Source organism: Harpia harpyja, chromosome 17 (genome assembly GCF_026419915.1).
Source record: "Harpia harpyja isolate bHarHar1 chromosome 17, bHarHar1 primary haplotype, whole genome shotgun sequence".
NCBI lineage: Eukaryota > Metazoa > Chordata > Aves > Accipitriformes > Accipitridae > Harpia > Harpia harpyja.
This window is the reverse complement of record NC_068956.1, coordinates 20561959-20574774: the sequence shown is the minus strand read 5'-3', so window position 1 is coordinate 20574774 and position 12816 is coordinate 20561959. Positions and strand designations below refer to the sequence as shown.

Below are 12816 nucleotides of genomic sequence, written 5' to 3'. Positions count from 1 at the left end.
GCTCAGACCGTCATCCCTGCATAATACCTCACTGGCCAAACCAGCTCAGGGATAATTATTCCATTTGCACTTCTCATCAAGATAAACTAGACTTCATTCCAGTTAAACTTTCTAGAGGTAATAGCATCACAGAAATGGTGGCAAGTCTTAACTAAGTATCAGAAAAACAATACCAGTGAACTTGTGAGTTCTTCTAAACTAAATATGACAACAATAGCACATAAATGATTTTAAAAATTAAACCAGAGTAAAATAATATTAACCAAAGAAGCGGGTTACCCTGTGTATTATTCAGAGAACTTTGCCACACAAGTGCCTGGGAAGGATGAATTTCATAAACTCTATGCACCTCCTAAGTTAGCAAATACCTTGAACAGTGATAATTACCTTAAACATGACTTTTGTAGATATGTGATCTGCTAGAATATTAGGTGATGGGAAATAAAAAAAATGCTAATAACATTTGACATTTTTAACAGCACATGAATTATCAAAGAAAACAGACTGTTTGAGATTGCCATTTAAAATGAAGCCTAATGATCTTGTCGTAGTTTAACCCCAGCCAGCAATTAGGCACCACGCAGCCACTTGCTTACTTACCCTGCAGCCAGTGGGATGGGGGAGAGCATAGGGAAAAAAGTAAAACTCATGGGTTGAGATAAAGACAGATTAATAGCACAGAAAGGAAGAAAATAATAATGATAATACTAGCAATAATAAAATTACAATAATAATAAAAGGATTGGAATATACAAAACAAGTGATGCACAATGCAGTTGCTCACCACTCACTGACTGATGCCCAGTTCGTTCCCAAGCAGTGATATGCGCACACGCACACACACACACACATCCCTGCTGCCACCTCCCCCCAGTTTATATACTGGACATGACGTCACATGGTATGGAATATCCCTTTGGCCAGTTTGGGTCAGCTGTCTTGGCTGTGTCCCCTCCCAACTTCTTGTGCCCCTCCAGCCTTCTTGCTGGCTGGGCATGAGAAGCTGTAAAATCCTTGACTTAGTATAAACACTATTTAGCAACAACTGAAAACATCAGTGTGTTAGTTATCAACATTATTCTCACACTAAATCCAAAACATAACACTATACCACTTACAAGACATTCTACTTAGTATTTTCCACAAAGCAAGAGGAAGATCAGTGTTAATGTACTGTGAAAGTGCAGTAACCCATTTTTGAAAATATGAGATTGTTTTTTCTCCCGTATCACAAACAGATGGGGACTTGGTGACCTCTCATTAGTCTAAAGGGTCAGTTGACTATATTTGATATCTACCACCACACGGGCAATGGCTGGAAAGTTCTGCACAAGAGAAGCCCAGAACAAGTACAAAACCCTGTAACTACAACGTCCCCTTCCCAGCTGTTGCTCTAAATGTAAAACAATGGGAGAACAAAAATCTCTCAGATTATTACAGATACAGTTCAATTCTGTAGTAGTAATTTAGAAAATCTCATGTAGAAATACATTAATTTCTCCCTTCCTTACTAAAGTGGAAGTTCGAAGACAAGGGAAAAATCAAGTACCAAACAAAAAAAGGAAGAAACTGCACAAACACAAAAGAGAAAATGAGACTACAGACAAAAACCATGCAAACAGCAAGGCAGGCTGTGATTATCTATGAAACAGAAATTATCACTAACATCTGGGCATCTAAGGGGTTACCACAAAGCAAACCTATTTCCAGATCTTGGAGAATTTCAGGCACCATCAAAAAGAAAAAGGATGGGTAGGAATGCCACGACACACTTTTGCAGGACCTGTATATAGAGTTCAGTGTGCGCAGTCACCCCAGCTGCACATTAACTCATACACAGTTCACAATTCTCAGCTGCAAATACAGCAAACTGGACTTCCCAATGATAACAAAGACAGAAATGATACTAAGGAAATTAAAGAACCAAGAGGCCCAGTCTCAAAAGTTTGGCAAACAAAGCATTTGCAAACCAACCCTTCATGGCCTTCAATTAGCAGCTCTTACATTTAAGCATAAGCTTTGAGAACAGCACCCTACGGCTCCATGTTCTCTGTGTCCAGCTTCATGCACACATTCTGCCAGTTTTTCGTGGCATCTGCACAGCGTGGGGGTGGTGGGGAGGAGAGGAAACAGAGCTCAATCCTTTCATTGGGCCAAATCCACACAGTGTCATGCAGTGCAGCATAAGTTTGATTTCAGAAGGAATTGTACTCGCAGGACTTTTCCCTCTGAAGAATGAAGAGCTCTACTTTCTTACTTCAGTCAGCTAGGAAATGTCTGGGTATCTCCCCTCACTTGTCTTCTTTCTCTATTAACTTCAGGCTTTTTTGAGTTTTTCCTCATGTTCTCCAGACCTCTTTCTACTACATCCTTTCTAAGCTGAGGGGGACCAGAACAGCACATAGTTCCACAACTACACTGAGGCTCCCTGGATTTACACTTCCCAAAGAAAACTTAAAAAAAACCCAAACAAACAAACAAACAAAAAACCCCCCACCAAGTGTCATGTAAGTCCATGCTAGTTCTAGCACAGTTTAAAAGACAATTTACATATCACAATTTCTAGTCCAGAAAAGAACTCGGGTTTCCTGGATCCAACTCCTCTCTGCAAACTAAATGTTAGCAAAGAATGAAACCTGAGTATTCTGAGAAATACAGTCAAAAGACACAAAAGTTTGGGAAAAAAAAGGAAATTAAAAAGTCAGTAAATGCTAGAAATAAGGATGTTAGCAACAGTCCAGCTCACAGTTTATGTGTACTTGTTGTTTGTCAAAGAATTTTTAATCCATTTATCTAACAGATGGCACTCACACCATAAGCAAATGAAAACACTGAATAGCTGGAGAATGTACAGTCTCCTCCATTCCTTACTACACACTAAGCAAACTCCGAGTTGAGGATCTGGCTCAGCTGGAAGTGCAGGTGAGCACACAGGGAGAAACAGAGTCGTCTCTCCTGATCTGCATCACTGTATTTATACAACAAGGGACAAGCACTGACAACTTTAATTTTGGCTTTTCTTAGCTTACAAGTAATTAGCTTTGAACCCTTACTGATGCTCTTTTACTAAAAGGTTTCTTGTGAGAAGATAAATGTGTGCAAGGAGTAATAGAAACTGAACCTCTTCCAGCTCTCCCTACAATGAAGGAATGGTGGGACTGGAAAAATCAGTGTTTATCCAGCAGTACTGGAACTGCCTGGCCCAGCAAAATATAACCATTATGTATTTATTAGAAGGAATGTCAGGAAAATACAAGACAGTACAGAAAGAAGAAAACCAACACACACACACACACAAAACTTTTCCCTAAAGATACTAAGCACATTTCCTAAGGCTTTGCTGCCAGCTGATGGTATTACCTTTCTTCCTGCTGTTCCCCATTGCTTCTGCTCTTAGTTTCTACAAGGCAGAAGGTAACCAAATAAAAGCAGTATCAGCTTGAATTTAGCTCCTTCAGAAGAAACAGAAAAGGGGATGAGGAAACAGCAAGAGATAAGAAACACAGAAATCCTTAAAAAATTTCATAGAAGACCAGAGAAAAAAACCAAGAGGGAAAGGAAACAGTAAATGGAGGAAAAACAGAAAATAAAAATTGTGCATTGCCTTAAGGAAAAGAAACCTTCAGGGAGACCTGGAGCCAACACAGGAAGACACAGGTCCTAACGGACTCCTCCAAATAGAAGGTAGTACTCCATCTGGGGGAAGTACGGGGCTTATCAGACTCCTCATGCAGTCTGTTAAATAACCATGTGTGTTAGTTACTAGTTTGGCATTTCCAAATAACAAACTGGTTTATCAATGCAGCTGACACTGTTAAAGAACAGAAAACCTATTACAAACACTGCATACTGTGATAAAACATGGGATGCTGCACTACTCCTGATGTAGTATAATGGGCAAAGGAGGACTCTGACAAAACACTAAATCTTTAAAAACTCTCTGGAAAAAAATATATTGAGAGAGTCATTAAGAGCTTTTTCCTTTTCTTTTAATGCTCACATAAGATTCAGCATAAAGCAGCTGGAATCCTGGTGACTGCGTGACCCCAGAGTATTTGGAAAAAATAGCCATCAGAAGAATTTTAAAATGTTGGCAACTGCAGCATTATCGGTCAGAATGCAGATTATGGTTTTCTGATTGCACAAATCAATTTTCATCACTAGTAGCAATTACGACTGCTGAGAGTACCTACTGCAGACTACATACAATACTGCAAGCAACACATTCCAAGAATATAAACAGGAGGGATGCTGAGAAAACAGAGCTGCTTAATTTAAAGCTAACTACGATTCCTTACTGCATGAGGATGTCAGCATCATCAAAACACATCTGAAAGACTACCCCTGCTCATCAGCCAATTAACTCATTCTTAAGAAGCTCATACCTGAGATACGCAGCAGAGTCCCTGCATCTGAAGCCTATAATCTAAGAAAGTTTCAAACGCATAAGGAAAGCTGGGAAGTGGCTCAGAGTAACACCACAACAAATCAAGATGCAAAATAAACAAGTTTGAACAGTCTGATACAGCTTACTTGTGAAATGCAACCATCTGCATAATATTTATACAGACAGAATTGAGGCATTGAATACACATGCTTTTCACAACAGAAAAGAAAAAGACCTACCAAACCAGTAAGAATTTTCACTTCCTAAATAAAAGCTTTGTGTGAAAGCTCCTGCAAGCCTCAGGTCATTACTTCTGGATTGTTTGGGGTTTCCCACACCTTCAGGATTCAGGGCAGAGGCAGAAAAGAGGCTTAAGATCTCCAAAAGTTCAGTTCCAGGCAATTCTATGGTACTCTGTTGCTTAAGACATCAAAGGACAGTGGTGAGGCAAAGAGAACAAGAACACCACACTAATAGAGAACAACTTGATTTGCTGCTCAAAACATATATGGAACGCAGCAAATGAGCTTGGTATAACAGCTTTACATTTTGTGCTTTAGAAGGAGAGAAATTTCAAATATTGGTTACTAGACACTATTACCTAGTAGCACAGAGCAGATTAACAAATTAACTATAATTATAATTAACTTATTAGTGATCTGTTTACTAAGATGAAAATGCCTAAAGGATGGTTTATAACACTTTAGAAGAGCTTTTTTTTTTTTTTTTGTCCCCCCCCCCCCCCCCTTTTTTTCATACTGGTAGATGTGCAGCTCCAGCACTGTCCATTGCCTCTTATTTCTTGGCCAGAGTCAGGCAGGGGCAAAGTGACCATCTGTGTTCTGCTCAGACTGGGACTGTTGAGGAGGACGTCAAATCAGTGAAGAAAATGAACAAGAAATTTTGGAAGCCAAGAAGAAAAGATGCTGCTAACTTACATATAAATTCCAAACCACATTGAAGTGGCTAGTTATGTTTAAATTGTACGCTTGCCACCTTTACAACAGAGCATATTAAAAAATGAAATGCTTACATATTGATGGACAGTGATCACAAAGCAAAGTCCCAGTGCTCTCTTCTTCCCCTATTTAAGTTTACAGAACATGGTGCCATACAGTTAGCATGAAAACATTCAATCAATGCTGAAACGGAAATCTGAAGCTCAGGTGGGAAGGTCTTTGCCCTTGAATATATATGTTTGTACTTTGCAGTGCACAAAGAGTTCTTGCCTGGTTTCTTTCATACCTACTGTTTTTCTAGATACATGTATTGAACTGAAATATGTTGCCTGAATTGATGAAGTGTATATTCAAACAGAAAAATGTATATAACCTTAGCTTCTGGGGTTTAACCATTAGCCTCAGAAAGGCATCTGTGCAAGACTAACAGAGCTCTCGTACTGCTTTCCCTGTGCTCCACCACACTGCCATATGCAGGGAGGAACCTGATGGTGGGATCCTGCTCCTAGTATCTACAGAGGCAGGCAAAGAGAAAAAATGACGGAAAATAATATATACCTCCCTTGTTCAAAGGAGAGACAGAGCTCAAGCAGTGACTCAAGTAGCCACTCAATTATTTGCTGACCCCCATTCAAAAGCCTGGGTGGAATGGTGCCAAAGCACTCCTTAATTCAACAACTACCAAGAGTTATTCGTAACTATACAATCCAAATAAACGATAACAAAACCCACATAATTCAAGAGGAAGAAAAAAATGCACATACTTATTTCAATTCGCAATCTTGCAATTTTGATAGCCTAAGCCTTTAATAAAAAAAATACTGAGGGTTTTTTCCTCCCCCAATGCCAAAATTTTCTGAAATGAACAAAAACATTTAGTGTTTAACATCTTGAAAGCTCTGAAGTTCAGCAGTCGAAGGCTAAGATAGCTCCAAAGCACCTGTTCCAATGCTATCAAACTTACATGGACATTCTAGAAACAAAAAGTTCCCTAAAGAATAATGAATTAAACAGTGTAATCTTCCTGGAGTTTAACCTAGCTACTGGAGAAATTCCTTCAGTATCGCCCTAGAAATTTAAGAAAATCATTTGCAATCAAGTAAGACAGTAACCTCTGTGCTCCCTAACATACAAGAAATCCTGCTCCTCTACTCTTACAAATCTTTATTATATCTTTCATCAAAAGCTCCCCTAGAACTGCAACTCCAAAAAATAAGAAAACCAACAAAAGTTTAAAGAAAAAAGAAGTTTCCTCTCTTTACCATAAATCTGAAAGCAAACAGAAACCAAAGTATAGGGTATAGATATGTCAGACACTGTAATGAAGATGCATTTGTGTTGATTCACTGTGCATCCACCTCATCCCAGCAGACCTTCAGCAGATACGAGGGCATGTGCAAGGTCCATGGCCCCCCTCATCTATGCTTCTGCCAGGACTATGAAGAAATCACCTCGGTGACTGGTAAATCATCAGCTTACTGCATGGAGAGCAGCAGACTGTCATCGCATACCACATATGATTAAAAATAACAGTTGTGAATATTATACTCACAAAATTCAATTGCTATGGCTATGGCCAATTAGTTTAAATGGCCAATCTGATAAATATATTTAAAATCCTCAGTATGCTGGTGGCTGCAATGAAAAGGTTCACAGAAGCATACATAATTGGCAAATCAATCCATCAGAATCCTTCCTTGTTAATTGTTCAGGGTTACGACACAGAAATATTGGTTTAATCATATACATTCTTAATTGCAGAAAAGGCAGGACTTATTACAGCTTTACTTAAAGCAATTTGTTATATTAACTGGAATCATCAACATGTTATTTTCAAAAAGAAAAATACAGGTAACATTTCCATACAGGCACATAATACCCATTTTCAAATATTAAATATTGTAGAATACGTTGATTTTAAAAATATTTCATTTTTTGCTGTTCTTTCTGGTTTGCAGATCAAGAATAATTCTTGATGAAGAACAACTTTAAGTTCTTTGCAACTATCAAACAGCAGTGACAAGATGTAGCCTGTATCAGGGTAACATAACCCTCTCCTGAGGTCTTATATGAACAAAATAAACTCTACCATCTCTACATCCTCCAGACCACAAGAAGGATCTAGCCCTGAAACCCTGCTCCAGCTCCAGAAACCACAGGGAGCTAAAGCAATGGCTCCTCAACACCACCCATGGCAGGGTCATGAGAGGTGATCCAGAACCAAAGCACCTTCACCGTTAATCATCAGCATGCGGGGCATCCCATGAGACCTTCCCAAGAGCACTTATTGATAAACTGATCAAAGGGATTTGGGAACCAGTATTCACAGGAGGCAGAGACCAAATTCCTCCTTCACTCCTGTTCACACCCACACTGAATCTAGAGCCTCCAGCCTAAGCACCAGGTCGTGGGCTAGATATCAAGGAAGAAGGAAATTCAAGGCAGAAGCAGAGCTGTCAGGTAATAGAAGTCAGTTCCAGTAACCACAGGAACAATACAGAGTGGATCCAGAATTTTCATCATATTTTAAAGATCATACTTCTGCCAGTGGATTATTAGCAATAGCTACCCAAGAGATCTGACTCTGTCCCCTTCTTGTTTGAATTTTGCCACACGGTGCAAAGATTTCTTGAGCTACAAGTGTAGCTCAAATCCCATGGAAGGTACTGAAGATTAGAAGAAAACACTGTTTTTAAGTTTTTTTCTGGTTAAAATCTCAACAGAGCATGGCACAAGGTTCAGAAAACAGAATGCTACATTGAGTATTATACCTTGCAGTGATGCGATACAGGCAGATATCAATGCCTGAATCTGTCATATCTTTAAATACATGCCTCCTGCTCACCCAGGTGTATTTTGTAGATGTGTTCACATAAATCCCTTCATAACAGAGTAGAAAGATTTCTAACTTCATTGTGACTCTGTGAAAATCTTAAATTACATATATGAAGTATATCAAGTACATGTTTTGTAAAATCTCATACACAAGTACTAATTCCTCTGGGAACAGCAAAATATGTTGGGAGGAAAGCAGGGGAGAAAGAGAAGACATGAGAAAAGTTAAAGCATACCTATTATCCTGCTGTTGCTGTTGATCTTTTAATGCTCTACAATTATTCAGCGAGAATTCAATCCTATGAAAAAGTGCCCCTGACAACCAAGTGCTTTGATCTCTCTCAGAAGAGGTCAGTTTTCTGGTCTGATAATAATCCCCATCCTCAACTTTATTCCAACGATTTGTCCTCTTCATTCTTTTCTAAAACAGAAAACTCCGCTCACTGAAGCGTATGTGTTCAAGCTAGATTTCCCTAGGTTTTCAGCAGGCTACATTTTTCTTATGGACCTTGGATAAACACCCTCTGGTCTGCTAGTCAGCCCTTTTTCAGGTTTTTCTGTTTTGCTTTGGACACCAGCATGGTGTAACTGCTATAGGATTGCCAATGGCTGAATTGATGTACCAAACTGTCATGACTGAGCAAGTTTTACCTCCTGGCACTACTTACAGATGCTGTCCTGACTATTTCTAGCAGATACTGATGCCTTCTTTTAGGGGCTAGTTATCATTTCTTGCATAATGGTGGGAGCTGATAGCTGAGGATCACAAAGCACAATAGTGCTGGAGCAGGAAACAGCACCTTCTCCCGACTCCTGCTGTGCTCCACCACCTTGACCCACAGATCTGTTCAGCTGCTCCTGGAAAATGCCTTTCCTACAAAAATAATTTTCTTTAAAAGAAACCAAAACCTCCCTCACTTCATAATTCTTAACACACCAATACTGCCCTAAGGCATCAGGACAGCAAAACACTAAACTCACTAAAGCAGAAATATAGTCCTGTTTAGCTTCATTGCAGCTAACAGCTGCTTGCAGAGCAAGGACCTTTAAATGCTGGTTGAAACCTAAAATAAAAGTCCTTTATGCATACTAAGAAATCAGTACGTGATAGATTACTAGAAGTAAAAGAGCAAAGTCAAGAGCGGAGCACTGCATGGCGCAGGGATGTCCTGCTTGAGCCCAGGGGCTGGCTTCACCAAGTAACACCCAGCTACCACCTCGGAGCAGCCATCCATGTTGCTGCTGCTTCTGCACAATGCTTTACTTCTTGGTCAAAAGACAACACGGTTGCCTAATTTTCTCTGGACCATCTTCAGCTAAACAGTATCAAAATTTGTCTGAGGGCTTGAGGACTGCAATTTTATCAGTACTGAGTGAGGACAAAATGTTTGCTTTTTTCATCTTAAAACACTGCATTTGGAAATATCTCATCAAGTTCTCCTAAACTGGGAGACAATTAAATATCTGATGATAAAAAAATCCCCCAAAAACTGTTTCCAGTTTTTCTTCATGTGAGTGTGAGATCTATTGAATATGTGAGATCTATTTTCACAGCCTTTTGCACTCAAATTTAATTAATGGTCATAAATTCCAAGAAATACTTTCTCCAAAGCATCCTTTAATAGCCGTCACTTCTTACCCAGTTTATTTATTGCATGGGGATTTGTCCAAGGTGGAGTCAATAACACTGCAGCTACCTACTCATCTAATCCCCTGCTCAAGCACATTCAGCAGAGCTTGCCAGAATTCAGTTGTTCAATTCCAGTTGCAGGGAGCCTACCCCATCCCAGCGCAGCAAAGGCTGAGCAAAACCTTTCCTGCAACTGCTCATGTGGCACCAGAAGAAAAAGCAGGAGGCCTATCTCTTCTGTGATCTTTCCTTTTTATTGGCATACAGACAAAAATCTGCACTCATTGAAGGCATTAAAACTTTGAAATGAAAGAAAAAAACCAAAAACAACAAAAAAACCCTTAAAATGGAGATACTTCCCCTCCTCCTCAAAACAATATGGGGGTATTGCCAAAACAATATGGGGGTACAAAACTGAAGGAAAACTGTTATTAAAAAGGCTAGGCCATGAGTTAAAAAAATACAGGTATAGTAAATGAAAAGTGACAAGAAGTCAAGCTTCCTGGCATGGGAAATCGATGAGCGTGCACAGGACAGAGAAATCCTAAAACTAAGAGCATGACAATCCAAGAATCTAAGATTAAATTAAGACTAAGATTAAATCCCAAAAGTGTATGGCTTAAAGGGTAAAAATAAATAAACCGTAAACCATAAAGTTTTAGTTCCAAATAAATTCCCTTTTCGTTTTGGAAAAAAACAGCATACATTAAGAATAACATGCCAGGCCCTGTCCAGTCAGTAACAGGGCACAACCAACAACAGGACAACAAGAATTATACTCAAGCAGAGATGCAAAAGTCATAATTGATGAATTATTATTTAATGTTTAGAATGGGAAATTAAATTGCCATTTTGGTCATGTCAGACCCAGTGGGCTGCGCACTAGTGAAAGATAATAAGTAATATTCTGTATAGCAAGGAGTTTATAATGTGAGAGGGATACAGTTAATAAAACAAACAAGGGGAATAAAGCTGGTAGACCACAGCTGTTCTGAAGTGACTGGCTGCCCATAATTGTTGATCCAGCCCCTTTTCTCCAGCTGCTAAACAGCATTAATAAAGCTAAAAATACCTTTTCTGCTTTTTTGGTTCTCCTTATTGCTTTGTCTTTTACGAAAACGCTATTAATTGCCAAAGGAGTTGTGTATTGCAGAGTAAGTGGGTCACAAGCCATATTCTGAAAGCACTAGTGAAAATGCAAATGTTTTGAACTCCTGATTTAGGCAGCATATATTTTCTAAACTTGTTTCTGTTTCAACAGTTTCTGTGTTTTACTGTTTCCATTTTTTTTTCCCCAGGTGTCTCCTATGAGCTGCTTGAGTCATATTCCACACAGACTACGGAGAGCTTCAGCTACTGTGACTTTACCTCTAAGATTCTGTGAAGCAGGGAGTGTTCTTAATTAATTCCTCAGACACCCAGCAGATGGAAACTGCCACCTTTATCTACCATCTACTGCTCCCTTCCACCTCCAGGTGTGAACGGCCTGGCTTCAAGCTGGCAGCCTTTCCCAGTAGAAGCATTTTCCTTGAAATGAACCCCACTGAAAATGACAGGACTCGGCTGCACACAATTGTTGGCAAAAACAACCTCTAAACAAGAGAAAAAGCCCAACAGTTTTCATTGAAGAGACATGTCAGCTCCTGAGGCTTGCACCTTCTTGCAGAGCGTGAGCTAAGCGCTTCAGGAATAAAATTAAGTCAAAGTAATAGCAGGTTTGCACAGTTGGTACACTCACAGAAACCATATGCCAATCTCACACTAGACCAGGACTAGTTAAGTCAGCTTTCCAAGTGCAAGTGTTGCACAGAAGAGAGGCAGAGGTGCATCAAATTATGGTTTTATCTTATGCAGTTTTGGGGGTGAGGCTCCGCATTTAACCCATACTGTACCCATGGACACACCCACCCACACAGACAGATCATTCCTCAACAGAGATCAACTTCATTTGTTTTCCAATGAGACAGAGAGATTCATTTGCTTGGCAAAGAATAGGATAGAAGTACATCAGCAAGCAGATCCTTTTGAAAGGAATGGGTTTATTTCTCCAGCTGCTGAATAACAGACATTGGGGGGGGGGGGGGGGGGGTGTTATTCCTTAAAAAGAGGCAAAATTAACAAGCAGCATTTACAAATGTGATACAGCCTGATTTGATCAATGTTTTCTCCCTATATTAAGATGTTTGTTAATCATTCATTTCATAATTCTCCTAAAATGCTTGCTCAATACATTAAAAAGTATGCATCTCTATACATTCAATTACATGCAGAAAATTTCTATTGCTTGATTGGGGAGTCACGATGCCAACAGCTCTCATAGATTGCCATCTCTGAAGACAGAATCGTATTTAATACTTAGTATAACTAGGCTTTTCATCTTAAACTGTAATTACTTTCCACTTCAGAACTACAGAATGAAGCATCTTCCTATATTTAAGCCTCCCAGCGCATGGCCGGCTTGCAAAAATCGGACAAAGAACATTATCGATTTTCTCAAGGGAGTAAGATATCTGCTAACTGCCAAACAAGAACAAACCGTAACTATTCATGTGTAGCATAAGGAGGTGCAGCATGAGAAATGACACACATTACTCTGTCCATATTCTGGAAAAATCATTGCAGCTGAATGAAATCTCAGTTTATCACAAACCTAGCAATACGAAAAACTAGAACAGCCTCTAGGAGATTAGTAATGTACATATAAAGAAAAGGATAGCAAAGGTATATTTGTGGGTCTAACAAGGGGAAGGAATATATTTCAATGTAAATACTTGCTGTTTAAAGAAAAGGTTCAGCAGAAACAGGTTTAAATGCGATTTGACCAAAAAAAAAAAAAAAAATCTTACTGCCTGCAAGTTATAAACATGACCAAGTATTCAGAGAAAAAAGTCATCAGCATTGCTGCTGAAATTGCAACTCACTTGATATATGAATAAAGAGGCTGCAATTCCACAAGGCTTCCATACATTTTATGTATTTATACACACACACACACACATTCATGC

The 12816-nt window shown here is 39.2% G+C and overlaps 1 protein-coding gene across 1 annotated transcript in view; it reads right to left on the bottom strand.

Annotated features, from left to right (window-relative positions):
• Window positions 1-12816, bottom strand: part of DDX10 (DEAD-box helicase 10) — a 194397-nt gene that overhangs the window by 48219 nt on the left and 133362 nt on the right. The window lies entirely within an intron of this gene.